Below are 26,631 nucleotides of genomic sequence, written 5' to 3' on the forward strand. Positions count from 1 at the left end.
GCAAACAGTATTAAGGGTTTGTAGCTGTGGGGGTTGTGTTAAGATAAAAAATATCCCAGTTCATCTGTAGGTATTTAAAAAATTTGCTAGAATGGTAGACAGTCAGGCTCAGTGCATGAAACAATAATATTTCTGGCAGTGCAACATACTGTATGAGAAACTACCTTGTAACAGATAAACAGAATGCTTTTATAGTTGGGCCACTTTCACTTCACATTGCTTTAAACCATCACAAAACATGAGCTACTCCATTGCACAAATAATGCTTCCTATTTCTGCTATGAAAAGACAATCCTGAACACAGTGCAAAAACTAAGCAGGCTTTGAAATACGCCTTAGAGAGGTCCATAGAGGAGGACTGATAGAACATAAATATTTCATAAAGCAATAAACTGGTGTTATATTAAATAAAAAAACCCGAGGATAGATAGACAGTTCTCAAGTTAATGGGGGAATAAATTGTTTGGCTTGCATTTTTACGTTTTACGTGTAGTCTTCTTTTCCCTAAGACTACATATCTGAGTATTAAGGAAAATAATTTATCTGAATACGATAGAATAGTATACCTGAAGTATTGTCTTCTGATCAGTTAGTCCCAAAGCCTTGCTACCACAAGATAAGAAGGGATACTGACTATTTCAACACAACTGGTGCAAAGAAATAATAAAGAATGCATATTTCAAGCCAAACAGGCCATCTATCCCCAGGGGCATTTATCTGAATGGGAAATGTTTGTGTTTGTTACTATCAGTCCACAGGAGTCTGGGTTGTCACTGCAGCTACTGATCATGATGACAGCACCCTTTTACCAAAAGGCATTACTTTTCAGCCTTTTACCCAATTCTTCCCTATCTAGGGACAGAAAAACAGTGTATGCCATTTTCTGTCATTGCAACCACTCTTCGTATTCTGCATCTTTTCTCCTGCTGTGGCCTTGGTCACCTTTAATACAGGCAGGAGGAAATTTTGCTTCTCACTCTCAGATTTATTTTTTTCACCTCATAAAATCGTAGTTCTACAGAGAGCAACCAAATTACTGAGGAAGTAGAGCACAACTCAGTAGGTTGCAAACAGCTGCTCATCAGAAAGACAAAGTGTATATAGCAGTCAGGGCCTTCACATTACCCTTTTAGCCTCTACTTGAGTCAGGAAGGCAAGAATGTAAAAAGATTAAATTAGTCCTGACAGATTAGACTGCACAATCTAGTACAGTATTTTGTCTCTGTCTATAGCCAAAAGCAGATACTTACAGTGTAAGCTGCTGAGGCACTTTCTCCATGTTGGTACATTGTGATGCACTGTGGAATGTGGCAGAAGCTGAAGCTTTTTTCTCAGTCTACCCTAAAAAAAATGATGTCAGTGAAACATGAGGTTTGTGCACTTTTGTCAGAGTTCCCATTAAGAAGATATAATCCTTCTAAGCACCACTGAGGATTGCCTGATGAAAATAAGATGATAATACTCCTGTGTTTACAACTTCATGCAATTTAGAGAGGAACTTCAATAGTCCATGAATAGCATCTATATCAGTCTGCAAACCACAGCAATGATGACAGCAGCTCTTACAGAAACTACTTTAAGTATTTGTTAGCTTGTGTAGATGGATACGTTTCTAGTAAGTCTTCACTAATCTTGGGCTGGGTGATCACCTTTGATAAGTGCCAGCAGAGTGAGGCACACTTTCATTTATTTCTTTGGCAGGATGAAAATAGCGAACCACCAGATCCCAGATATGGTTGCATTTATAGACTATGTGGCTAAAACGCAGATATTCTAAACAATTTGAGAAGGTGGAATGCTTGTAGAAGTTTTTCTTCTTTACAATGTTCTTGGTGGATTGGGTTGAAGTGAACAGGTTAATAATTATGAAACAGTTGCTAAGAGACTGCGTGAGACAGTGTAGGCTGCAGCAAACCTCACCCACCCAAACAGATTTGGTGAAGAAATTGGAGGGCAACACAGAGAAGCTACCATGGAGAACACTGTGGCTACTGTGACAAGCTGCAATGGAGCACTGTCAATGGCACTTGTGGACAAAACAGTTACGGAGAAAAAAGAAGGACTTTAAAAGATTTTGGAGGGTAATGGTTTTTACAGACAAGTATGCAGATACCAAACTGATGGACATATTGCTACAGTGAATCCTAGGGAGCAGCTCTTGTAAGTCATGTATAGTAAATCACATGGCTCAGATAAAACTCATCCAAGAGAAACAAAGGAAATAAAAGTGTGAAAATGTAGAAATACTAATAAGGAAGCTGAATGTAATGGCCAGTAAACACAGAACAAAAGAAACAGAAAATATTTTGCACTCTGTATATTCTGCTTGTAGAATTCATTGTCAGTCACTGAATGAAACCCAGACACAGAGTAGGGCTGGTTTGTGCTGTGACTCAATGACAACTCTGTGGTTATCCAAGTGATAGGCAGTTTTTGCCCATAAAAACTTAAATGGAAAGGGAAGGAAGTTTGCAAAAAGTGTTCCATGCCTCAACCACCTGTAGAATTAGTGGTGGATACATCACAAAAATTGCCTGCTCTCCAGGATCAAGACTGGACATTACATGGGGCCAATGACTGTTTCTGAATGATCAAAGTTTTCTGCTAAAAGCAGATTTTTTTTTTCTATAGTATGTTTCTCTACCAAGCCTCCAATCTTTGATCACCTTATTGATTCACTTTGCTGCAGCTAGTATATTTCTGTGACAAAGTCTCCCATGAAACAAGTCTGTGCTCATATGCAAATGCATTCTGAGACTTACCTCTAGTATCTTTATGTTAGTGTATGGATCTTGAGAAATGGTAAGGAAGTACTGCAGGATTATAACTGGTTGCAGGGCTACAGTGTGAGCACAGTCACAGAGACTGAGTGGGACAGCATGTGCACATTGGGCACAGTCTTCTCTGGGGAGAGGAGGAAGGATTGCATCCTGTATACAGGAGCTTGAAGGTTCAGCTCCAGTATGGAATCAGAAGCTTGTCTTCAGGTGGTCTTTGAATCAAGAACAATGAACCCTGGGTATTTTATGGGGATATAACAAGGAAAACAGTTCAGAAAAAATGTCACATGACTCAGCCACCTGTGGTGATTGGGTATAATGTAAGATGTGTTTGCTAAAGTACTTAGGGAGAAGACCAGAGCTCAGGTGGAACTAAAACCAGGTCTAGATTAGGAGAATAATGTAACTTTAGTAAGCATGCCAGTCGCAAAAGGAAGCTTGGAGAAAACTTGGGCCTGTTGTTGGATAAGGAAGACAAAAATAATCAGTAGTAATCAATAGATTGTTCTCTAGTTGGCACCTTGGAAAAAAAGTGAAGTTGCGGTATCTATGCTTCAATAATTTAATTAGTAACCTGGATACTAAGAAAGCAATTAGTTAATGATAGTCATGGAACAGGTGGTCACTTTAGTCCAGTGGACAAGGTGTGTTAGGGAGACAGTCCTGTTGAATCATGAGATTCTGAAAACATCCCTTTGCTTTCTAGCTGATTCTCACATATTAAACGGTCTGGGTATGGCTGGATCCAGTCTGGTCTCAAACTTGGTCAGTGGTTTGTGTCTAAGGATTGTGTAGTGCTTGCACCTTCTTGTCCAAATTTGTCCCTCATGTCAATACTGACACATTACAAGGGGGGTTTCCTCATACCCTTTACATTTGACCAGCCTGTCAGTGTCCCAGAAAAGATGAGACCTTTGTGCCCAGCACCCTGTCCAACTCCCTTAATGGGGACCCTACTAGATTGCCCATTCAATTGCAGGGGGATTCATCGAACGTATTCAGGGACATGCATCAACTGCGTCACCAAGACAAATCCCTGATTTCAAATATTCAAGTCTCCAGAGACTTACAAAAAATGGACTTCAGCTGAAATCTTGTATTCTACAAAATGCAAGTTTGTTACAGGATAAGGTTTAGAGAGCGCTGTTGATAGGTACCATCTGCAAAAACTAGCTGGAAACGATACACACCCAGACTATAATCATTAACAGGTAGCATGAGTTAGTCATTATCCAGCAGGTGTCCCTATTGGGGAGAAGACAGGTTCAACCCATCAACTGATCCCAGAAGTTACAATGGAGTCTGCCCTGCTTTCCTTTTCTTATTTTCACATAGTTATACAATTTGATTCAGTAACTCCCTGTAACTCTCCCACCATGTACAGAGTAGTCAGTTAATTTTCATGAGGTTACATTATTTCCAAGAAAGGACACCCTAGTCATGTTTCGCCAACATGTGAAGCCATACGTTGACAGTGTCCATGTGGTGTACCAGGCTTCAAGGATAGTCTTTCCTGATAATAGATTTGTTAGCTGTTTCTCAATCCACCTACACAAGAGCAAAGCCTCCCCTCTAGCTATCAGTTGTTTGTCAGTGTTGTTCGTCCTGGCCTTGTAGGGGGCCCTTGGATCTGTTCAGGCTTTTCCATAGTAACACAAGTTTCAATTTTTTAACTCTCTGCCTGCGGAGCTTGAGTGACTCTGGTCATACACACTGTTGTTACTAATGGGTATAAAATCCTCTTGCTTTGCTTTTACAAATACAAATCTGGTTTCCTTGTTTGGCAGCTGCTGTGTGGTTTATCAGTACATGGTGCCTTCAAGTTCCTGCTCCTGCAGAGAGTATAACAGAGCCTGGCCATGGGGGCTTCACTCTGTTCCACCTTCCATTCAGTTTCTTTTAGCGCATGCTGAGGTTTCAGGGTTGCTTGGGAAATTATCACCAGGTAGATTCCATGCATGGCAACTGCATCTCATCCTGGGAATAGTAAGTGCATTTTACCCTAAAGTTTCCTTAGTGTTATAATATAACTTTGGGGGACTAGGGAAAGATGATCTCTAATTTTCCCTGTTTTCCCACAATAGTAAAAAAAGAAGAAGAGATTATTAAACTGAAATGCAAAACCTCAGTCCTAATGGACCTCAAGAAACTTGGTCAATAGATATGCAGTTCAAGAAGTGTAAATTCTGCACGTGGGCATAAAAACCTAATTAGTGCACAAATACAGGCTGGAACTGACTAGCTGAGTAGCAGTTCTGATGTAAATGCCTGGAAATGGTAGTGAATACCAAGCAAAATACAAGACAGCATTGTAGTCACATCACAAATAAGGGAAAGTGCACACTGACTAATTAGGAGGAGCCTGACCAGCAGATCAAGGGGAGTTACTATATATTGTTTCCTGGCCCTTGTGAGGTTACACCTGAAATACCCTGTCCAGTTTTGGGTTCCAGATCAAGAGGGAGGCTAAGGAGAAAGAGCATCAAACAGAAGCTATTAAGACAATTAGGAACCTACAGCAGATGACTCTCAAGTTGAAGTTGACAAAGGGAAGCTTGTTCAGCATGATGCAGAGGTTATCTAATAGCAGCCTGGAAGGGAATTTATAATTTGATGGGGCAAACATCTTCCACTACAAGAAAATAACATCAGGAAAAGTAATGAGTACTTAAGACAGCTGGGAAGTTTAGATGAAATGTTTGGAATAAATTCCTAAAAAAGATTGCAGCACTGGAATAGTGGAGGTTGAAGGATCTTCAGCCCTTGGAGGTTTTCGTGACTTGAGAAGGCAAAGTCACGCCTTGCCTGATGTACAGCTGGTGATAATTTTGCTTCAGGGGAGAGGATGAACTAGATGACTTACAGAGGAACCTTCCAACAAACATTCTCTGAATCAATGACTACTTAATGGTAAGTATATAGTTTTCTTCACACATTATATGTCACTTGATTTCCACTGGGTTAGTTTAGATGAAGCTGAGAAGCTACTCCAAGGGTGTTCTTTTAAATCTCTTTTGCTTAAAGGAAAGATAGTAGGGAAATTATGCTTCTGTAACTTGGCAGAAGACCTATAGTTTAGAATAAAACCTGGTTTAATGTTGGGTTGTCCTATATTACCTTTGCCAGAAAGAGCTGCGTATTTTGCTTTGCAGTGTCACTTCATTTGAGAGGATAGTCTTGAGTTAGTAGCAGGAGCGAAGGTCAGGAGATTAGGGAGAAAAACTAATTGCTTGCTATAAACAACCCAAGTATACTTTATTCTGCACCAGGGCTTTTATCAGCTCTTATTTTATCAGAATCAATCCATTCCTTCACAGTTTACTTGTTCATAGGATAAAAAATTAGAGCTTGCAAACAGAAACTATAGCTATAATTCATCAGTTCTTTTATCTCTGATAAGCTTGCATTCTTCACAATAGAAGCTCCATGTATTTTTAATTTTATCAGGAATGTGACATTTATTTCTATAAACCATTTATACAGATATACTCACAAAACTGAGTCCACAAACATATCTGGAATAATTTCCCAGTGCAGGTATATTCAAAAGACTTTATTGGTAATTTATAGCTTGCATAGCTGCATCTAGTTCAGAAACAAACCTTACCTATCTTGAAGCCCCTTTCTTTTCAGGTGCTATAATATAATAAACCCTAGGGCTATATTCTCTATCTCTGAAAAGGATTTTTCAGAAGACTTTTATGCAGCATCATAGGAAGTGTCTGGTGCTCCACAGATATGAGCAAAAGATCAGGCCCATGCTCTAAGAAGCATAAGGAAAAGAAGAAAGTGCAAACTGAACAGAAGGAGGCAGACAAAGAAAGGCACACAAATTCAAAACCAGATCTTTTTGGGATTAAGTTTTTCTTGGCATGGTGGCTGGTTGCAGAGGTGCTGCCTCTCCAGATGACAGCATTGATCAAGTGGAATGCCCAGACTTTTCTTTCCTGGATATAGGCTCTTATGGACCTGCTGGCAAAACACAGCCACTTGCCGTAACATGGGGCGAAGGGAAAGGAACACTTGAGTGACAAGGTGTCATGGTTTAACCCCAACCAGACAGCTTTCACTTACTCCCAGTGAGTGGTGCCAGGCTGGAAGCAATTGAGGCCCACGTTAGTCCCCCCCCCCTTCCCCACAGGCTGCTCCACCTTCCCCGCTCCCAGAGGGATGGGGAGGAGAATCGAAAGAATGCAACTCCCATGGGCTGAGATAAGAACAGTCTAACAACTAATGTACAATACAAATCACCACCGCTACCACCAACAGCAACAATGATAAGAGAAAATAGCAAGGGTAAGGAGTACAATACCATGTGCCGAACAACGAGTCCGACCTGCCCGACCCCCTGTCCTTTTGGGTAACTCCCAGTTACCTCCTGGGCATGATGTGCTGTGGTATGGAATACCTCTTTGGTCAGTTTGGGTCAGGTGTCCTGTCTCTGCTTCCTCCTGGCTTCGCCTCCTCCCTGGCAGAGCATGAGGCTCACAAAGTCCTTGGCCAAACCAAAACATCATTTTTATCAGCTCTGTTCCCAGCCCGAAAGCCAAAACACAGCACTGCACCAGCTACCAAGAAGGAGAAAAAATGACTGCTGCTGCTAAAACCAGGACACAAGGGGAAGTAGCCAGCACTCTTTCAGCTATCTCCCCTGTGCCTCCCTCTGATCCCCAGTGTGGTCTAAGTGATTGGACACAGGCCAGAGGGATGCACCAGGAGCAGGGGGAGTTCTGCCTGCAAGTGGTCTTGTTGCTAAGTGTGGAGAAGAGAGAGAGAGGAAATGTGTATCTGAAAACTTGGTATGCCTGTTACTGTTCTTTTCTAACCTGTCTGCTGCTGCCAGTTTCTTTTTTATTTCTTTCTGCCTCATTTGATGTCTGCTGCTGGCTTTTTTTTTTTTTTTTTTTTTTTTTTTTTTTTTGTCTTAATATGGTAGGGTTTTTTTTTCTATTGGAGGTTACTAAAATTTAGTCCTTTTTTGTCAGATTAAAGCCCTCCTTGGCCTGTCATGAAATACAATAATATTGAACAGAAAGACTTTACTTGGGAGTTCAGACATGAATTGAACACATCAGTTTCAACAAGAACATACATAAACATTCCCAGACTTCTTGTATGCCTAGGTGAGCTTTCTTATTCATGTTAAGATATTGACTACCTATTTTCAAGGTAGGATACATACTGGTTTGCAATGTTCATGTATGAAATGTTTTTCAGCACTCAATAGACTTCTCAAAGACAGCATCACATACAGTGTTGTTACAGTCTTCACTATCTAAACACTTCCTTTTCTTTGCAGTTAATGCATCACAATATATGCTTTAAACTGTTTTAAACATGTAAGATTTTTTTTTGTACAGTTAGGAGGGAGCAGAAAAAAGTCCTAACTTTGTCAATGTGTTGCTGCTGATTTAATCAGTGTATATTTGCAAGCCAGTTAAGCACACACATTTCCTTCTGCCTCCTGCTTGCTCTCCATGTCTTTTGACAACATGGATAATACTGGAACTGCTAACTCTCTGCTTGTAGTGCTCAATGCTCTTGCCAGAGCCCTTATTACTAGAAAGATGCTGAGGATCATTCCGAGAGTAATCCAGCATAGCACTGTCTGAAGTCAACAAGAGTTTTGCCTTCCTATGCCAGGGTTGTATTTTTCCCTGAAACTGTCTCCAGTGCAAAGATGCCTTGCTATGTTTATTCTGTTCCACCATGTCCTGTATAATCAGGAGAGAATAAGAGACAGAATATTTACACTTGTTTTAATGTCTGCCAATATCAAGGTTGGAGATTCACAGCATCTGAAAACAATCAGTTCAGCAAAGTGCTCTGCAGCTATACAAAGCACTCCATCTTTTCATTGCATCCAATTTTGCATTACAGGGGATCTTTCAATATGCTCTTCTAGGCTGTGCTATCAAATTTGGTAATATGCACTCTTGCCTTACTTGTTGACTTGCTTCAGAAACAAAAAAATGAAATACATTTCTCATGGCTATATTTTGAATTTTTTTCCATACCATTGAATAAAATGTAGCTCTAGCTTATTGGCTTTTTCTGAGAAAAAAACATTTCGTCAGTTAAACTAACTAAGTTATGTGGGACATTCTGTTTGTATACACCACACAGAATGTTTGGGGGTTTTCCCAACATATATAATAATACTTCTGTTGTGCCAGCAACTCATCTAAGGTAGAAAATCATCAGCCTCTTCATCTCTCACCAGAATAAATTGAGAGTAATTCTTCTGAAGTCAATGGAGTTAGACCAGCATACAGGAAGAGAAAATCATGTTCTGCCTGAACAGCCCTGTAAAAGAAAACAAGATACTACCCTTATTACAAACAACCAAGTTACTTCGCTTTTTGATGTAGTTTGAGTGACAGAGAGTGGGACACATAATATCAGTTGCATTTTGGGAGTAATTAAGAAAAATAGTTGCATGTGATGTGCAATTTCTTGTAGGAACAACCATGAAAAAGAAATTCCTTTTTTCATTTATTATGCACACACCTGTGCATTCACATGGGTTAACAGCAGGGCAAAAGGAGCCTTAGTGCAAATGTGGTAGCCAGAGAGAAGCAAATACAAAGGAAAGTTATAACAGACAGACAGAAAGGTTTAATATACTGACAGACAGAAAGGATCAATGTTACCCATTGGAGCTACTGGAACTGATACTTTGAGCTAGAGTTTCTTAACGTTAAGGCTTCCTTCTCTGTCGTCCTGAAAAGCCTATTACATAAATCTGGTTATTGGGTTAGACTCATTTAAAATCCAGCCTTGTGTCACCTATTAAGCTAACAGATGTAGATCCATAGATGGATGAATTACTACTAGGTTCAAAGATGCTTGGCTCATGTAAAGGGAATGAGGTGCTGCATGATGCTTGGGATCTTTTATTTTCCCATTGCTTTATCCACATGAGATATACTTTGCTCGACACTAACTTGCTTGGCCTTTCTGTCTCAGTCAGAAAATTTCTATTAAAAATAAAAAATGATCCTAGTAGAGAGATGCCAAACATCCATTGTTTAATCTCTGGGGTCCTTCAAACAATTTGAAAATCAACAGTGGGGAAGTAATTTTTTTGTTGGTTTCAGTCTGAGTGCCTACAGTTTTTTAAATTGAATTAGTACACAGAAGCTTTGAATTAACTAAATAGTAAAATAAACCTGTTGTGTATAGCTTTTATAACATTTGCACAAGAAACATGGCTGTTAAAAAAACCAGAAAACCCTATGGATTATAGGAAGGTGTCCTTTCCACACAATAATATAGATACATATTATACAACAAAAAACCCCTTCTTTCTGTGAATTCTGGTTTCAACAGGACTGAACCCCAACTATTCTAGAGGTATTAGCATATTCTGAGTGAAAGATCTAGCTTTGGTCAACCTGGACAACCCTGTCTGAGACATATAAATCATATGCATCTATGCAGACCAAGTGATGTGTATAAATGTACACAAGAACATCTGTGCACGTACTGAGATTTGCATATGCTACAATGTAGTATGTGATGTGTGACAGGCCACTCAGATAACACAGAACAATCTGCTCTTAAAGATATTTGATTAAATTATTATAATGTGTTGCTAGGGTTTTGGTACTGATTTCTGATCAAAATAGAATCTCCAGCACAGTCCTTACTCATTTTGGGAAAAGAAAAAAAACAAACCCAACAAAAACCAGACAACAACCAACCAAAAAAAACCCAGTACAAAACCCAACAGTAAAACACAATCTGCTGTGTGAAGCTCTATAGTTTTAGAATCAAAGTTTCTTATGGTTCTTCAAGGGGATGCAGAACTCTCAATGATTTTATTAGTATTTAGAAATACCCAGGGAAAAATGTTAGATCTACAGGTGATCCCAGAGAAACAAGTCCAGTAGGACTGTGTTGCAGCATACATCAGCATAAAACTGACTTGTTTAATGCTGCTGTTATTCATTTGGAGTCTGACAAACAAACTACCAGACAGTTCAGCTTCATACTTTGTTTAGGATAAAAGTAAACTAAAATCACTCTGATGATAGCCTGTTATAATTACATATGTTAAATCAGTTTAAAAATATTAAAATCACTGGGCTGCAGATATTTGTATCAGTGTAGCCAACTGCAGGGAAACCACACAGTAACACAAGTTTACATCATTATTATAAAATGTGATATCTTGTAAAAATAGCTAAATGTTGACAATGAGTTAATACAAAATATAAACGTATTAAAATATTGCCATTCAGTGCATCACCCCAAGTAAAAGCATGGTATTATGCTATAAAAAGGTGTTTTCCCCATTCCAAAGTGAAGCTTCACTTTGGTCCTCTATGAAGTAATGGATTTCACCTTCACAGAAACACAATCTGCCAAACAATTTGCTAGGTAGATGTACTGAGGTCACCAGCTCCCAGCCTCTAGAAACTAAAACAGCAACACCAAAAAACTGTCAGAAGGGGGAAGCTTGAGTCCTCTGGATTTATTAATCTCAGTAGTCTTTATAGCAAGAAAGCACCAACAGGCCCAGCTTTCTTCAAACTGAACAGGACCTGTATGGAAAGAGACTTTCTTGGAGATGGGATAAAAAAACCTGTTGATAAATTCTATTTCAAGCTGTTGCTTGCGACACAGCAACTTTCTCATTTTTCTCCTTTGCTTTTGCTTTTTACTTTCAGAAAGGAAAATTAAAAATAATTTGTTGTGTATTAAATGTTATTTTCTAGATATTCAGTGCTGTATGTTTCAGTGTCTGCCAAGTTTTAATAAAAGAAATATTACCAATCTTTTGTATTTCCTGGAGAATTTTGGAGGCTTCCTCAGCAGCAGAGCTCTATAAAGGACTCTGTTATAAAAATTAAGAGATGTTGAGTAAGGGCAAGATTTGACAATATATATTTTTCAATCCAAGGCTCCTATCAAGCAAGTCCTTCTGGAGTGTCATGAGAAGAAGCTCCATACAGAGAAAGTGGTGTGTGTCATCTCGGGATAGCCTGGATTTGCTCTGCTAGCTCCTCTGTTTCCTTTCGATTCAGAAGACAGCAGATCTTAGTCGATAATATTGTTTCCCTCTTGCATGGCTGCAAAGAATATCTCTGAGGTATCCTGATGCTTCCCAGCAATGAGGTGTAAGTCCATGTTCAACAGACACCACTATGCTCAACAAACATCAGTATGCTCAATTTCAGGTAGTTCACCAGAATCAGTTTTCAGGTCTTTTAGTTTTGTTTGGGGTTGTTTATTTGTTTTTGTTTGGTTGGTTTGGGGTTTTTTTTAACAAAGAACTCTTGCAAAGTGGAGCTGAAAGGAGAACAGCTGAGATCTCTGAGACTTTTCTGAAATGTTTAGGCACCAGATGAACACTTCTGCCTGGTTGGCAGTAGGAGACCTCCAGCAGAGTTGTATCAGACTGCAGGAACTGTTCTTGCCTCGGGTTCTCATTCTTCAGGCTGCATGGGGCTTGCCCCAGTGTTCTCGGTATGGAGAAGGCTTTCAAGCCTGTTGGTGGATTCACTGCCAAGATTTCAGCTAAAGTAGCTGATTATCTGGGAACTGTGGCCAGAGTCCTTTTAAAATGCTATTCCCAATTCCCTTGACTGCACTTCACAGTGAACACACACTGACTGGTTGGAGGGATTTCATTTTTTGGAACTTCAGCTCATGTCCATTTTTTGGACAATTAAGCTTGGCAATTCTTTTAAATTTTGTTCACTTCTTTCCCAACAATTGCTCTATATACTGCCCTTGGAGGTCCTTAAAATAGTTAAAAAAAAAAAAAAAAAAAGTTATGAAGCCCCCAGTAAAGGAACACAAGGAACATTTATGTCAGAAAACTCTTGTTAGTGATTTATGAACCACTTTTGTCACTGAAATTTAAAGCAAGAATAACAAAACCCTATTATAAAGGAGGACTGGAACAGTTTCCTCTTTACCTCTTTGTATTATCATGTCACTCAGATTCAACTAAAGCTGCACAGAGGGACGAAAACCACAGTCTCAATCCCTCTGATTTTTTGTAGCAGACCTAATTTTAGAATCTGTTGTGTCAAGTTTTTCTAAACCTGTCAGTTTAATTTGGCAGATGCGGGTTAATGGAGACCTACTGAAAGCAGGGTGAAAATCTATCTGGGTAGATGAATATGATTCATGACTTTCACAGTGCAGCAGTAAGGTAATAGATAAATGTCTCTTCCTTGAAGTTGTAGCAGAAAGCTATAGACAAAGGTACCTTTTTAAGAGAAAGAAAAAAAACAAAGGAAAATGTTAATGGGCATGGGAAATAAAAAAAAATGCTGCTATGTTAGATGGCCCCTTATCTTCAAATTCTGAAGCGGCAGCTGCAAAAAGATCAAGACAGGTAGGGCAGCAGAAGGCAGAGGCTTAGGCAGAAAAAGCTTTAAATGGAAGCAGAGCACTTCAGGCCCTATGATACAAATCAGCAGTGGCGGAAGAAGCCTCTCAAGAAAATAATTTAATATTTGTTAAATAATTTGTAAGAATTATTACAATATTACTTAGCTCACTTCAGCACCAGACTGCCAGTGAGTCAGGAGTCCGGAAACGCTGTCCTGATGGGACACTGGTCCATTTAGGTAACCTAATACATAAATCTAATGTGGACAGCTGAGGGATATTCAACTTTATAATTACATTACATTAATTCCATAATGATTTTCTTTCTGGTAAAAAAATTTATAAGCGAAAGTTCACGGCAACAGACCCCAGGACAATGAATTCTACAAACCTTGGGTCCTATTGGGACAGCTCAAATCCCAACAGTCTTTCTAGGATCTTGGGAGCTGGGGGGGGGGGGAGGGGGGGGGTTCAGTACACCTGAAAATAAAGCATGGAGAGCTACAGGGTAGTTTCCTTGCATAGGACTCCAGGACTTGTCAGAAGCAGCCACAATGTACTCCAGAGCAAGCAGTCATAGCCATGGTGCGTATTTGACAGCCACCTACAGCAGGGCAGGAAGGAGGAAAGGGAGGAATCTCCCTCCTATACTAATGCCATGCCAAACTGCACCACTAAATACTGTAAAAGTTAGTCCCTTGAATTTTTCCTGAGTTAAGAAAAAACTTATAAAACTTCTTCCTGACTAGGTTTTTGTTTACAGAAGCTCACCTGTGGACATATTGCAAGCCAGCAGGTAAGCAAGGGTGACTAACACAGCAAACCTCTGGAGACTGGGGTCATTAGGGCCTAGGTATGAGTTTGTCTTTGCTGGCACTGTGTACCTTTATCACAAAAGGGCATCTCAGTTATAAATGTACTTCCAAACTGAGGACCTCTAGATCACTATGTCAAAAATAAAACCAAACAAAAAACCTGCAAAAAAGAAACAAAATGCAGGACTACTAATCTTACTGCTTCTGGTAGTCAGCTGGCCTCCATCCATATTAAATAGTTCTCCATCTGGCTTCCCCATACTTGGGAAAATCCAGAACTCCTGGCAAATCATGGGGCAGGGTGACTGCATGCAGTGTCTAATAGGTAATGTGTATGAAACAGTTTAATCAGATCTGTGAATTTTGGACCATTATGCATTTGAATATCACAGAAGACTGGTTTAGACTTCAGAGAATTCTGAACAACTTTAGTTTTTTAGTGCCCTGGATGAGAAGTGGCCATGACATGCACAGAATCAGCATCTGCTCAGTATGAGATGCTTCTAGCACAGCCAGTGACAAAACCAATCAGTGAAAGAAACTTGGCTCATTCATAGAAGGTACATGCTAATGAATAATGTTTGGGCAATAGTTTTGGAATGTGAGTCACACTCATCCAGCATTCAGCTCAAAATTCATTGGAATACCTCTAGTTGACAGTTTGAATCATAGAATTATAAGGAAAAGAGTTGGAGGGTCCTCAAGAGGTCATCTTTCCACCCCCTATGCCCTAAAGCCTGAAACCCCAGGGGTGCTATGCATTCAGGAGTGATTATCTCTGATTCTGTGAGAAGTTTGGCTTTCAGACATGCTAAAGGGCAAAGGGCACCTAGAACAACTCTGATCCGTTGTACCATGTTTGAGACATTCACTGTTGTGGGTTAAGGGTCAGGGTCTATCAAGATTATTTCCCATTGTTGCCTTAAACGTAAAGGCCTCTTGGAATACTGAGAAATCACTTTAAAGCCTTGGTTTAACAGCACAGGATTTGCTATGCTGGATCATGGCACCAGTTCCACTCAAAGTGGATTCCCTCCTTATTCAACAGCCCACACTAGAGCCTTCTGAAGCAGTGCCATGTGCCTGTGTGCAAAATAGGGAATATATCCCAAGTTGCACTAAGAGAGAATGTCTTCTCTTTCACATAGCTTCTATGCTATGTTTGCTGTTCTAATTTGCAACCCTAGAAATATTGTGAGCTGTCATAAATCCATAAAGTTCCTTCAAATATCCAGAGTAGTTACCTTAGGGACCTGCCACATCAGTGAAGTCCATAAACTGGCTTCTCCCCAGGAGAATCAAGATTTCCTTGTTTGTGTTCGGAGTGTGCTTGTACCTCCTAGTAATTTATCATGCTATGGGGCAAAGGTAAAGAAAACCATTTCCAGTTTTACTATAATTTGCGTAAGAGCCCTGCAATTATTTGAAAACTCCTTCACATTTTCACTATTGTTTCTTCGTGCCTGGTTAAACAATCTTATTCTATGCAATTTCCTCTTTTGTATTACCATCCCTTCAACAGTTTCTGTTGTCTGTCTCAGGTTTTATGCAACTCCTGATACTGCTCTCTTTTGTAACAGGTTTTGCGAGCATCTGTAGGCCAGATGCAGCACAGCTCTAACTAGTTCAATAAACAGTGGTGTCAGTTCTGGAGTCAGAACTGCACATTTCTTCCAAAATCTCTCAGCTTCCAAAATATAAGTAAGAGTTAAAGAAAGAAAAATATTTAACCAAAGAGTAATCCTAAGCCATGAAAATGGTCAATAGCTACATGTGCTCTATGAAAATTAATTGCCACAGCACATGGGGCTGCTTAAGCCCCTGAAATTAGTGGGACTTGTCAGGGTCCTTGAGCAGAGTTGGCACAAGCTATCAGTCCTGGTTCCTTACACAACCAAAAGGTGATTAATTCATCTGAGAGTACTGGAAGTAAGATAACACCCTTCACAGATAGGCGAAGGTGAAAAGTAACCCTTTCTGCACACTGCTGTAGTATATATAATACTAGTTTTCATCTCTTTCAGAAACACAAGTGCCTTCACTGCCAGTGGTAGTTATAGTCCTACTAATGACACCTAGGACTGCATAGTGCCTTTCAAGTTTAAAGTTCATCAGCCGAAATCATAGGTTAAGGTTACCTGAATAAAGTTACGTTACCTGAATAAAGTTACTTTACCTGTTCCTCAGGGGATAGATCTATGGGAGATCTACAGGGGTGCATACCGACAACTGTTCAGAATCTTAGCCCACGTATTTTCCTGTAAGCTTGAATTAAATGCAGGAGAAGAATTAGGCATCTGAGAATGGGTTTTAGAATTCTGAGAAAGATTTACTTAAATGAAACAGGAAATGCTGAGGAAGATTACAGGGAGCTAGATCAATTTCTGATTCACTCTGAATCTTTCAAGTCCCTTAGAATGGTTCACACATCCTGATAAAGTATGGTCAGACCCATGTGAATTAGTCTGAATTTCAAAGTTCCCAGATTTTGAATCTTTGTATCAAATTGTTTTAACTTATTTGAAAGTAAGCTGTATTTACTGAAGAGATGAAAATGTTTCTTCATAAATTTATGGCATATTAAACCGTATGTGCAACTTTTTATAAAAAAAATTACCCACTAAATTGAACCTTTTTATTTTTCTATTTTCTGGAATGTATGTTAAGTAAAATAATAGGTAACTTTATTTCCTAATTAATTTTCTTTAGAAAAATTAATTGCTTGATTTATCATATCTAAATTGCATTTTTTTTCTTTAAAATACTTTACCACCATTAACAAATTGATTTTTGTTGCCCTTTCATAAATGGCAGAGTGCCATGGAACAAAAAACATCTTAATCATTCCACTGTTATTTTCTGAACATTCAGAGCCATGGTGTTCAGGATTGCTAATTTCAATATACAAGTCAGCTCTATGGTCATTTAATGGAAAAAGTCTTCTTAAGAGAGGACCTGATCCAACTCCAATAAAAATCATTAAACCTGTACTTCTCCTGTGCTTCTTCCATTATGACTGGAAGAATTAAAAAGTTATTGAGCTGATAAAAACAAACAATAAAAAGGTCTAGGAAAAATCTGCTGTTACCTGAATTAGACTTGTTGAATCACCAGGAAGTTGGCATCTTGAAAGGTTGTTTCATCTTGGAAGGCTTTCATTTAGGAGAACTGACACTTAAAGATGTCTTATCTAAGCAATAAGAGAGCACTGCAGTGGGCCATTGTACCTCATCTCCTAATAGTTGAGCTCCATTTCAGCCTGTGTGCCAAGTCATCCATTCAGAAGCCAGAGTTAGGAAGGGCACACAGCACAGAAGATTCCTAAGAATATCTGCTGAAGAGAAGCGCAAGAGTTGTCCTCTCTCATTCAGGAAAGCAAGTAGGCCAGTTGCATTTCTTCGCCTTCTGAACACCACCAGAGCCACATATTTTCTAGACTAGCAGTCAAATATCACAGTTCTGTTGGGAGTGTACAAATCAGGCTTCAGACCCATTTGAACTCATTAGTTAATCAATCTCTCTTAGAGTAATAGATGGTATAGCAGAATCTACCCTGGAGAAGAGTACCTGGCTTGTTCCAGAAGAGCAGAACAACAACGAGTAACAGCTATGGTATCTTAAACAGCTTTCATAACGATAAAAACATTAAATCATTACAGTCACAAAAGCTTAAGTCAGTTGTCCCACGTGTCTGGCTAATTTTGGCAGAAAAACAAAACCCCACCCCAACAAATCAAACTCAAAAAAAATCCCCAAAAAATACAGAAGAACTGAAAGAAAACACTACAATCATAATAATTCTCCAGAATCTTGAATCCTAGAATCAGTAAAGATTTATGGATTTACGTTCAGAACCAGTTTGGGGAACGTAAATTAGTGTGGCTGATGTGCAAACTCATACAGAGACAACTTACAGGATTTACACAGCAAATGAGTGGAAATTATGGTGGGAAGAAGTCAGGATATCATTGAAATACTTTTGGGAAAAGTCAAGATATTTTGATGTGCAATGGCTCTTCTCAAACTACAGAACTGTATTTCAGTTATTTTAACATTTTGAAGGCTCACTGATTTCTTCTCTCATGCTAATATTCTATAAGTCATCCCTTGCTCGCATACACTCGCTTTTTAGTGTTGTAAGCGTCCGTAAAATCTGAATTATAAATTTTCTCAGTCTTTGTATTTACTCTCATTCATTATCTGATCTGTGAAAAGCAAAAGTTATATTTATATTTTTATAAACAGCTTTCAGTTTATCACCAGACTAATATTTTTTCCTCCAACTTTTCTGTATTAAGGATGTTTGCATGGTAACAATTAATAGAAGCAAAAATTTTTATGATAGTGCCTAGGATCAAGTTTTCAGCTTTTAAAATTCTGACTATATACATAGAGATCATATTACCTTTGGAAAAGCTTTTATTAATTTCATCAGAGCTGTTTCAACAAATCTACTGTAATAATGAAAAGGCATCTTATCACATTCTGCTTTCAGTAAATTTACTGTTCTTTGATAAGGTTGCAAACAACTGGGAAGTAATTGATCTGTAATTAGTGTGGCAACTGCACAAGATAGACTGCACTGGGATTTAATCATTTATCTGCCCAGTGCTGTTGGAACCTGCTCTGTAATATTAAATTATTTAGCTTCTTTCTTCAAATATGCATCCTCCATTATTCTAGGAACTCTCCAAAGATGAGAATAACATTTAAATTTCTGATCATCTGTCGCCAGTAGAATTACTGCCGGAGAGATCATTTTTCACACATGGTTTGCCATGTCTTTATTTAGCAATCCATTGTCTGCCCATGCCTGTGAATGGACTCTACGAAAGACCCCTTGATGTGCACCCAATTTGCCCTATTTATCACTTGGCTACACTAAGCCTCCCGATATATGCGATTGCCATAGCTGAATTCTTCAAGGGCTGTGGTAAATAAAGGGCACAATATTAGCACACTGTGGTGCAGTATCACCACCTTCACACCACAGTTTCTGATTACTCAGGCTCTCTGTGCCACCCTTTCCAAGACTCCAGGCCATTGCATGATTCCACAGTGAAAACAGCATATTTTTGATACTTTTTTTAATAGCATGGCTTTTAAACTTTGTTGGGGCTCATGAAGCATATTTTAGATTTTAGAAAACTTGTTTTTCTGTGCTGTGTACCTTAACCATGAAGTCTGGGGAGAAGGAGGTAGCATGGGTGTTCATTGACCTGAGAAAAGAAGTGGTCATGGTTTAATTTACCTAATTGAAGACATAATTTCTTCAATAGATGAGGAAGAGAGAGATTGCATTACCCTTTTATCTCTCAGCTTCATTTTCTTTTCGTTAACAGTCACATTAGTCAGTTCACCATGAAGTCGAAAGGAGAATCTATCACTTGAACTTAGAAGTGTCAGGACAGTTATGTATTAGTTCGTATCTGGTCTCTGAATCTTTATTAATTTCTGCTGTATAACTGACACAGGAAAATGAGTAGAGCAGAATACCAAGTGAAGGTGCTTCAGTGCTGCTGTATACGATGGCATAATAATATTTTAGATACTAGTCTCTGTTCCATTTGTTGCACATCCGAAGTTGAACTTTTTCTCTTCAGTTGTATAATCATTTTTTATGATCTGATCAGACTGATGTTCTGTGGTTTTATTGCAAAACATAACAATTAGCACAAGTTCTTAAAAATTTCTCTCAGTATATCTTTTCCACCAGTTAATTTCAACTGTTCATTGCCTTAGCTTTGTCATGCCCTCTGAGGTTTTACAGTGCAATCTGTGCCAGTGAAAAAGCATCCATATACTTGCTATGCTTTTATTCTCCATCACTAATATATTTACACCACCAGTCCTGCCTCAGCACTTTGAACAATGTTTTGGTAATGGTCTATTTCTATTTCATGTATGCTTTACTTCTCATGTTTGTGGTATTTAGTGCTATAGGTATCTCTTTTTGAACAACCCCCTTGAGATTCGTGTCTCTTTCTCTGCATAGGAGAATAGCTAGTCGAGCAATAGAACATGGGCAATGTTTATTCTTGACTTCCACTGATAGCATATGTTTTAATCATTTGCAGGTTTCCCTACAGCCTCTTTTCTAGTAAAAATTACACGTGTGATGAGAAATAGACATCTTCCCAAGGGCCTCACCAGATTCTGTCATGCAGAGCTTCACAGATGGTGTTCAGCCTGGTGCCAGCTTTCCATGAATGGAAGTGGGTAAGTAGACCTTGAGTACAAAATATCTACAAACTCTTCCTAATCTCCTGCAGTACTTTAGTGCTTTTTTCAGTGATCGTTATTGGACCCCTGACCTGCTGACAGGAATTTTGATGGAGAAGTATTCCTGCCATATGTTAAATTAAGTAAAGTCCTAAACTCTAAACGCATTCATTTACGCATTTTTACTTACCCAAATATCTAACATTTTCTCTGCCCATAATACCTGCAAATCTCCTTCACTCTGGTCCTAATCTTCCTTTTTAATCTCTTAGCTAAGCAGGAATTACAGATTGTAAATTCATGCATTAGTTTTCTCGCTTGAACTGCACTACAAAACAAGAAGCAAGAACTGTAGGCACTGGAGCCAGATGTTTTGCACTTCCCAAGATTTATCATGTTATGAGTTATGGGTAGTGTAGTATACCCAAGAAAACAGTATTCACATGACTTTCACTTTCCTGAACTCACTGTGAAATGGGAAGGTGACAAGTTAGAGCTTTTTGAGCAAATCTCCCCTACACAGAGCCATATAGCAGAGGTGCTTTGGGAGCCTCAGAGTCAGAGATTTAACTTGAAATTAATTTGAAATATATTAGTGAGAAAGAAAAAAGGAAATTAAAGGAAGTTCTAATGACATATGCGATAAAGCTCTTTGTAGGCCCAAAATACATGGAATTAGAAGCAGGAGGAAGAAAACTACTAAGGCCTGACCAATTTTAAGCTGTTTTACCCTTTGCTGTCCCCTCTAGGTTTAGTTGAGCTCAGTCATACTTCCCATCCAGTTGCATAAAGTGTCTGCCCTTATTTGACTTCTCCTCGGCTCTTTTGTTCAGACTCACTGTAGAAATCAAACGGAAGCTGGACCTCATTACGATACACTAATGGAGAATTGGCAACAAGCCTCTGAACACACAACTAAATGGCAAGGGTGGTGTACTGCAGGCAAGCAAAGGGGAGTGTGCTATGATCCTGGGCCCTGAGAAGAGTATTTTGAACAGGTTTTTATGGGTGTCTGTTAAGGTAGTCCTCATGCTCACTCACTCCCCTTGGCTTGCTGAGGAGCTGCCTCCTCTGCCCTGCCACACTTGGGTTTGTTTTAACAGTGAAACCTTGTCAGTGACGTTGTCCATGCATTTGCCAAATAGCATGTACATAAGCCAGAAAGTACAGTTTCATGCTATAAGATCTGATCTGAGATGTGTTCCGAAAGGTGGGTGTTGGTATATAAAAAAGAGTCATTTGTGTATTTTTTCAGAACTGTGATAAGAAAGACCAGGTGTATAAATATGCAAAAGTTAGCAATTGGCTCAGGAGTTTGGTAGTGACAATTAGGTTACTGATTTACATCCAGTCTGTTCAAATGACCCAAATTAACTACCGAGAGACTGACTGATGGGCTGGGTGACATGGGCTTGGTGCCCTTGGTCCAGAGCAAGAGACAAGTGTCCTGGCTGCCAAATCCCACTGCTGACACCACTTTCTGGCAGAGAGGGGTCTCCCACAGAGGATCTAGATTTCCTGCACAGCAATTTTGGCACTGTGTCTGCTAAGCAATGCCATGGGGTGTGCGTGTGTTTTTGTCTCCAAGGCGCTGCAGAGCATATGCCACAGCAGGCTGTGGGACTGCAGCAGGATGTGCAGGACAGGGTGGCTCTGCAGCTCTGGCATGAGAGGACATCTCTCCTGTAGGGGGGGAAATGACGATGAAGGGCAACGTGGCACTTCCATCTCAAATTGAGAAGAAGGGACACCTTGAGCTGTCCTCAGCCATTATGTAGAAGCAAACTTTATGGAAAAGTGAAAGCAAAGCTAAACACAAATTATTTCCATAAACAAAAGTGAATGGAAGTGGGCTGAATCTTGATAAATCCACACAACAATTACATAGTAGAATGGAAAAACATGAAAGTCCTACATGTGCACACATATGTATAGCCTAACAAAGCAAGACGTGATCAAAGCAAAAAGAAGCAAAAATATGGACAAATTTTCAGCAAGAGAAAAGCATAGCAAAGTTCACTTACCTTTATTTTAATTTTCTTTAGCTCTCAGTCTCATGAGGAGTGCAGGAAATGGAATGTGCTAATCCCAGCTGACACAATCTCCCAGAAAGGTGCAAAATCTCCCCAAACTGGAGAAAACTGAATGCAGCCAGAAGTCTGTTTAATCTGCCTTCCCCCAGTGTCCTTCCAAATAAAGCTCTCCAGATACTCTGTCAGGGGCCACCAAATGAGTCAACAAGGAACTTGCAGCATGACAGAGAGCTTGTTTTTTAAAATATATTAATACATTTCATAGAAAGATGACTTCAATGAGATGAGGATTTATTTGAAACACTGGGGGATATTTTTTCATATGGCAGTGAAGAGCTCCTGATTTTTTTTTATTTTCTATTGTTCCACTTCCAGTGTTTCTGTTTATTGTCACATCATTTGATAGCACCCAGCAGAGCAATAGGGGAATATTGCTAGGGATTGCACTAGCTGGGGGTTTAAACTGACTTCTGGAGGTCTATGTTTGTTATTTATCTTGTGATGCTTTCAGCCTACTGCTACATAAATATGAACACTGAGGATAGAATTGAATACTTTCACATGGTTATTATTACTTTGCATTTACAGAGCCATTTTCATTCCAACATATAAATTTAAGGCAGTGGACATCTTTGTGATGCACACAGTTTTACACCTATTTCATAAACAAATTGACTATGGCAGTGAGATAGACAAAATCCAAACCAAGGACATAACGTAGACTTGCCAGCATCTCATTCCCAACTCCAGTCAGTACAAAAGTAACAAAATCTTTCCACTGCAGAAGGCATAGCCTAAACACCTCCCTACTTATGCCAGTGGGTGTTTTACCACTGACTTTTGTGGGGTTCAGATTTAATCCATGCTTAGTGAGAAGCAAAGCTTTCTGCTTGAAGGTAATGCAGGTCCACAGTTTATCAGTTTTTAATACAGGTGATAGAGCATCACCATACAAATACCAAATAGATTACTACATATCAATATCAAATAGGTTATGGTTTTAACTGACTAATGAACCTCTGATCAGCACCTACAGTAGGACTGCAGATATAGGAGAACGATTGAAAATCTAGGTGTTAGTGACTGGAATGAGAGTTTTGAGTAAGAAGGAACAAAGGTTTTCCATTAAATGTTCCCTTTATTCTAGAACTTTAAGAGATGGTATTATTTTGGCTTGTTATCCTTGATTTTTACCTAGGGACTTCAGAAAAAAATGGGAACAGAAACTTTATTTTAGTACTACTTCAAAACAAACCCAAAACTCATACTTGCTGTCTTTTTCCCTCTGTTGCCTCTGTGTAAAATAAAATTTTTTTGTTTGTTTGTTTTCATTTTTATCTCCTTGTTTCTTTCTGCTCAGACAATTTTCAAATATTCGGAAGTATTTTCAAGAAGCAGAGCAACATTTCTGCAGCATTTCCATTCTTCTCTTACTCTGTGACCTTCGTAAACACAAAAATTTAATATGGAATGGAATATGAAAAGGTGAAAAAAAGTAAAGTTACAAATGGAAATAATAAAAACTAGCCTGCCTAGGCAAAAGGTAAAAAAAGGAAAAAGCAGCAGAAAGAGGAAAGAATTTAAAATGGCAACATCTGAAGCTTTTCTGGGAAAAAAAAAAAAAAAAGAGTTTCACAGGAAAAGTTTGAATTTAAACGTTATGTAGGAGAACTCTACCATACACTCTTTTCTCTTTGTAAGTTGCAATTGAGAAGGTGAAAAACCAGCTTCAACTGATATAAAGGAGCATGCTGAGAGGGTATGATGGCATTATAATGCTGCACACTGTATCACTGCCAGACCCTCTGGAGCTGCTTTTTTGCTATTTCTGTCCCAGTCCTCCCTCTACCCTGCTTTTTGCTTGGTATGTTGGTGCAAAATTTTCTGGAGGCAACAATCAGGAACAGACAAACTATTTCTTGTTGCCTTTGACCTACATCATACAAATGAAAAATTAAAACCAAACTCAGATTATTTTGGAAATTAGCTAAATGTATTTAAGCAACATGCTGTTTTGCAGAGAATGGCAAAAAATGTTAGTTCAGAGAAATAAGTGCGTATTTCAAGATCCTGCTTTAGTAGGTATATCCATTACTAAATTTAGAGAGTCTCATAAACCTTACAATCTCTGCGTAATGAATGGAAGAAATAGGAACTGAATATATTAGTAGGACAGAGCTGTAAAAAAAGCTGCTAGGTCTGGTATATTTTCAGGTGCATCAGACTGGATTTGAAATGGTTTTCATTTTGCATATGATTACATTCATCCACCAGTGTACATATCCAATGTCCACATTTGCATGGGCAAGCGAGTAGCTACACAATTAATGTTATCTGATCTAGCCTCAGAAATACAGCAACTGTGTGTTGAAAAGTCTATTCTTTCTAAAGGATGTCATTGTGTTCATGCACCCACCGAAAAAAAACCCTAGCTTTAGTCATTTTGACAAATGCAGGAAAAGCCTTAGCATTAAATAATTCACAGCCCACTCTCATGGGTTTAAAGAGAGAGGATGCAACATAAACATCATGTAAATTGAATTGTCAGGGCTAACACACACCTCTACATGCATTTACTACAGTTGTTGAAGCTTTAAACATAAAGGAGGAGAAGCAAATTTGAATGAATACCTAAAGATTTATTTAATAATGTAATAATTTGTCTGGTTAAACCACAGAGTTCTAGAAATGGCTCCCAGAGCTAATAAAGTTGTCTTCTTAATCTGTATTTCTCTTCCTGGAGAGGCCCAAAATAGGCTGTTTTAATTCCTTTCCCTTTATGTGATAAAGGAAAACACATTTTGTAAACCTTAGAAAAGGAAGGCACATGAAAGAGAAACTGGGAGCCAATCTGTGTTAGCAGTCTCTCATTCCAGAGCATCTCTGTCCACTTTTTGTGGGACTATGTCCCACCAGTCCATTTGTTTTTTACCTACTACTCTCAGCTTTGGATGCAGAGCTTGTAGCTGTTCCTCTGTTGTACTCTGAGCTTATCAAACTTCAGCATGGATCAGCCCAAAAGGCCCGTTTGTTGCATGTAAATGCTTCAGGTCTGAGTGATGCATCATCCTTGAATTTGCCTGCTTCTGAAAAGCACCTGGGACCTGTTCTGTTAGCAGGAGCATCCTGTCCTTCTACAGCTCACCAAGTAGAGCTATTTTGCCCCACCTGAGGTGCTCTTCTCCTGGCTGTTACCTCTGTTCATCATGTGTGAATACTGTAAGACCTGACTTGATTTTCTAGCATTTATAATCTCAAATTTACCGTTTTATGATGGCTCATTAATGAGTTTTACAGCTAGGATGTTTGTTCAGCCTCTCCTTGCATGCTGTTAAAACTGTGCTGTTGTAATAGCTGTGAGCCCACAAGATCTGATCTCTGCTCAAGAATATCTATGTGTTCAATTTGTCAACAAATGAAGTTACAGTGGCTCGTAACTCATTCATTTTGATGTTTATTTCCTCTGGAATTGCTCTCAGGGGTAGATCTTCCTTCCTGACAAACGGTTCCATATTCACGTCTCACCAGCTGTTCTGTATCCCTGAATGTTTCTTGGACTGAGAGAAATGCACAGTCCCTGATTTGCTTGATTACAACCTGTGACAAAGGAAGCAGAGCCCAGCGTACTGTTTTAATCAGAGGAAAGGGAGGAATGCTGGGAGAAATAGATTAATAGGGTTTTTTTTCTATTGTTTCACCTTTTCCCAGTGTAAAAGTGTAGCTTGTGGGTGCAGGTTGAGTAGAAGGTCCTAATTACCCTTTTGGTCTTGACCCAAGAATAATTCTGATTGCTTGGTTCAAAGGACGTCACTATGAAGAATTGTGTTATGCTAGCAGAAGATATTCACTTTCCTTCACTCCGTCTTCTCTAAGCAGATGATATTTTGTTCACAGCAAGGCTTACATAAATGCCTACATAAAGACTGCAGCCCCCAATGGAAGGACAAATAAAAGCTCAGAAGTGAGGAAAACTCAATCAACTGAGCCAGGGCTATGTGTCACATACTGTCTGCTTATCACAGATCTGATAAACATACTTACACATTGGACTCAAGTCCTGAGTACAAGCTAATTCTTTAAGAGCACTACAAGTAAATGAGGACAACAGGCCTCTTGCAATACAAGTGCTGTTGTGTAAGTTCTGAGACCCATTTCCAATGACTTTGTGCTGCTCCCTTTTTTAATTTTTTGTGGGGTTTTTTTATTTTTTTTTTTTTTTTTGTGGGTTTGTGTTTTTTTTTAGTATGGGGTCTTTTACCACTTCTTAAAACAGAAGTTGCAAAGTGTACATGTCTTGATACCTTAATAGGTTTTCTACTCTACTGGGACACCTTAGCTCTTGAAAGTTTTAAGTTGATATACAGCATAACAGTAAAAACTTAATTATTATTAAGGGTTAACCAGGGACCTGAATGATAGAAACCAATCCAG

General features: G+C 39.0%; 1 long non-coding RNA gene across 1 annotated transcript in view; it reads left to right on the forward strand.

The window, feature by feature from the left end:
- LOC133210129 (uncharacterized) overlaps nt 1-20,110 on the forward strand; it is a 39,814-nt gene extending 19,704 nt beyond the window's left edge. Inside the window, exon 3 of the long non-coding RNA XR_009724869.1 lies at nt 20,023-20,110. This is a non-coding gene — a long non-coding RNA (uncharacterized LOC133210129). The remainder of the gene's footprint in view (nt 1-20,022) is intronic.
- Nucleotides 20,111-26,631: the final 6,521 nt, after the last annotated feature.

This window comes from Neopsephotus bourkii, unplaced genomic scaffold (genome assembly GCF_033783945.1).
Source record: "Neopsephotus bourkii isolate Nb327-2 ecotype Australia unplaced genomic scaffold, CSIRO-AGI_Nbou_v1 NB_390, whole genome shotgun sequence".
Taxonomy (NCBI): Eukaryota; Metazoa; Chordata; class Aves; order Psittaciformes; family Psittacidae; genus Neopsephotus; species Neopsephotus bourkii.